The sequence below is a fragment of the Zingiber officinale genome, chromosome 6A, assembly GCF_018446385.1.
Source record: "Zingiber officinale cultivar Zhangliang chromosome 6A, Zo_v1.1, whole genome shotgun sequence".
Taxonomy (NCBI): Eukaryota; Viridiplantae; Streptophyta; class Magnoliopsida; order Zingiberales; family Zingiberaceae; genus Zingiber; species Zingiber officinale.
The window spans coordinates 33,106,282-33,110,292 of NC_055997.1; the positions used below are offsets into that span (position 1 = coordinate 33,106,282).

The 4,011-nt window shown below is 35.4% G+C and overlaps 1 non-coding gene across 1 annotated transcript; it reads left to right on the forward strand.

Annotated features, from left to right (window-relative positions):
• Positions 1 to 3,203: 3,203 nt before the first annotated feature.
• LOC121998842 lies at positions 3,204 to 3,309 on the forward strand. Its single transcript, XR_006116633.1, has one exon. It is a non-coding gene; the product is annotated as a small nucleolar RNA R71 (small nucleolar RNA).
• Positions 3,310 to 4,011: the final 702 nt, after the last annotated feature.

The following is a 4,011-nucleotide window of genomic DNA, read 5'->3' on the forward strand; positions in this document are numbered from 1 at the left end:
TTGAAGTTTTCATAAGAGTTGTAGATCTTGAAGTTATCTACATTTTAATATCTGGAATGACTCATAACTCCAACTTACCAGAAAGTTATGGTCATTTAACTTTTGATCTGCAGCGCTGGAAATCCCATACGGCCCGGACACCTTGGAAGCTCTAGATCCACTTAAGCTTCATTTTTTCTCCAAATCACGTCCTGTCAACAAGAAAATATACAAAGAGCATATCTCTGAACAAAAGTGTATTTATGTAGAATATATGCTAAGAGAGGTGAACATGCATAGAATATACGTGAATAAAGTAAGTGAATGTGCGTCAAAGCATGCATAAATGATCATAAGATCTATGCACATCACACCCGCAGACTTAAACCTTTGCTTGTTCTCAAGCAAAACCTGCAATCTAGATTTATGTGTGTTGATGGCATGTAATAATCCCTAATGAATCAATATAAACCTATCATATAGTTTCATTGATGGGCATGCTACAAAAAATATTTGAGTGTGACCTAAGTAGAAGTTCTCCGTGCTCAGTGTAATAAGTGGCTTAACTTTTTCAAGTGTCAACCTCTAAGCCTAGTCAATTTTCCATTTAACCATGTTCCTCATACTTTCGGCGATAGACACTTACCTGCCACACGCAAGGTTCGTTCCCCTCAAAAATGTTATGCATCGTCTATACAAGGTCTCAAAGGAATACTCAGTATCAAGAGAAACATAGCATTCATTCCCCCAGTAACCTAACTCGGTCTCAAAGGGATGAATTGCTAGTTTCCACTCATGATAACTATTTTTTTATCCCTTATTTTTTTTCTTCTTTTTTTTTATTGTTTGCAAAGTATCAAACTTGAACAAACTTTCATTTTTTTTATTATTTTATTTTTTTTGGGATTGATTTTTCCAAATGAGCTTACATGATCCGAGTTTATCCAGTAACCAAAATATAGTTGAGAGGTCACCATAAAAGCAAGAGTACTAGTCCGGTTCTATGAATCATGACTATTTTCAAAAATATCTACCATCAAAGTCAAGCATAATGTGAAGAGATCCTAAAACTAGGCCAACATTCAAATTCTTCTAGTAATAACAATGCTCACTTCATGCTACTATGGATAGGAAAATAAAGATCAATAGGCATACTAGCATACCAAATCACACAACATAAATATCTAGATGAAACGTGCTAGTATTTTGCATTAAGGAACAAGCAATCAAGATGTGATGAATGATGCAACTAGGAAAAATTTATTATGCAAAAGAAATAAGCAAAAACTAAACTAAACCAAACGCATCTAATGCATACCCCCAGACTTAAACTTTTCATTGTCCCAATAAAAACTAAAAATAATGTGGAGGAGATTAAAAGTAAGAAAAGTTACCAAATGATGTGTGCCAAATGCCCATGTTATTAACTTCTCCATCATGTAATTGCACTCCTCCTAGTCTTTGAGTCCTATAAAAGAAAATTGACAACAAAAATTAAGTAGAGGATGCATGTTTATTATAAGGAAAGAAATGAAAACAAGAAATAACTAAAGACATAAATAAAATAAGAAAGAACTTGGGTTACCTCCCAAAAAGTGCTTGTTTAAGGTCATTAGCTCGACCACCTCATTAGATTCAACGAAATCTCGCTCTTGGAGGGGTAAGATATTTCAACACCCTCCTACGAAGGGCTCTTATTATGGATAGAGCTTTCATCAAAGGAGCTACAGAGTAAAGTATAACTCTCTCTATCTTCGTCTTCTTTGAAGTTCTTTCAGGTTGTCGAAGATGGTTCAGTCTGAGCTTCCAAATATAGGCCCCATGAAAACCTACACACCCAAAAGAAAAACATACCTCTCCCAAGCATGTTATATTAGATAGAACTAGAACCTTATTAAGATGAACTGAATATGTATCACAAATCGAATCACATCCAACAAAATTAATTATAGGTACCTCTATAAAATTTTCCAAAAGATCACTAGAAATACTAACCTTGGAATGCTGAAAGATACCTGAAAGTTCTAAACATGTGGATGTGACTTCTGAATCTTATATTGGCTCTAGCTCTGGCTCAAGTGGTGGTGCCTCTAAAAGTGGTGATTTGTGGGACTTTGCTTCCATTGCACAAGTCCCTACACATTGGTCCACAACATGTTCAATCCTTACAACTCTCATAATCTCAGAAGGTTGTGTGGAAAAGGAGGTGATTCTTGAGATGCTGCTTCCACAACACAGCTCCCTACACTTCCTTTCATAACATCATCATCGACACAAGCATCAAAAAAAAATCAATATCAATATCCTCAGTGGGAGAATCATCTATAGGAGGATCACTAACTTCATTTACAGTTTTGAGTTGATCTACCACATCACATTCATCATCTGAAAATTCAATTTCATCATAACACCCTGTAAACCCAGAAGGTAAATCTGAAAACTTGTTATCCACTGCATTATCATCACAATCTTCATCTGAAGAGTCCTCATCTTCATATACATCCAGAAATCTACACTCAACTATATTAGTGTCACAGAATTTGTCAAAGTCTTCGTCTTCATTGACCCTCACTAGCCTTTATGGAAAAAGAACCTTTAGTGAAGGTCTTGGGAAAGGTACTTCCTTTTTCCCATATTCCCTTTGAGCTTCCGGAGGAGGTCCAACTTGCTTATCTAGTGTTGATGTGATCAACCATTGAGGGAAAGATACTTGCGGCCTTTGGGAACTTACTAGAGTAATGGAACTGAGTTCTTGTGGTCTTCTACTGTTCATCTCCTCAATTATGTACAAATCCTTTTTCAGAAGTTCTTCATGATTCATGTCACTTCTCAACTTAAAATTATTACACTGTTCACTAGACACTGTCTGTGTAGGAGGGGGATCTTGTTTGAACCATTCTGAAATAATGCTATCAATATTTGCCCCCAAATGTTTGAAGTCCTCATTCTGTGAATAGTGGATTTCAACATTCTTAGGTGGTTGAACTGCATTTTGTTTGACAAGCTCTCTTGTATATATGGCTTCTACTTCTTGAATTTCTGAGGGAGATTCCATCCAACTTTTGCTTGACCATTCATGGAGGTTCAATGCTACTTGATCAATCAATGTATATGCTTCGTCTACACTCTTGTCCATAAAAGAACCTCCAGCTGATGAATCTAGCAAACACTTATCTGAGAAAGAAATTCCCCTATAGAATATGTGCAGGGTCAGCTATTTTTCTAAACCATGATGAGGGCACTGTCTTTATAGACTCTTGAATCTGTCCCATGCTTCAAATAATGATTCCCCATATGCCTGAGCAAAATTTATGATGCAATTCCTCATATAAATTGTTCTACTTGGAGGAAAAAATGATTCAAAAATTACTTCTCCAATTGTTCTCAACTTGTGATGCTTTGAGGACGAAGAGAATATAGCAAAGTCCTTGCTTTATCCTTAATACTGAAAGGAAATGTCATCAATCGAACTGCATCCGCTAAGACACCCTCACAGTTCACCATATCACAAAGCTCTAGAAATGTCTCAAGGTGCAAAAAAGGACTTTCTGATGCTTCTCCTCCAAATTTGTGACCTTGTATCATGAAGATTAACTCTGGCTCTAGTTGAAAACTTTCTGCTTCAATATGATGCTGCACAATGAGAGATAAAAATCTCGCAGAAATGGATGCAGAGAAATCTCTTAAGGACCTGCTTGACATGTTAGTACTCAAGAAAAAAAAATTGAGTAAAAATAAAAATAAAGAATTAAAGATAAGAAATAAAATGCTATATGAAAAAAAACAAGAAACAAAATGTAGAATTTAAATTGATAAAAAAATAAATGTAGAATTTAAAGACAAGAAAGAAAATGCAGATTTTTTTTCTTTTTTTTTGAATTATGAAAATGGAAAAGCAAAAACTATTCACAAGTCTAGATTAACTAAATTGCTAATCTACCAATGTTAATGCGAACAGTCCCTAGTAACGGCGCCAAAAACTTGTTACGATTTCGCAAGTGCGCGGATTCGTCGTCAGTAATATATAAGATT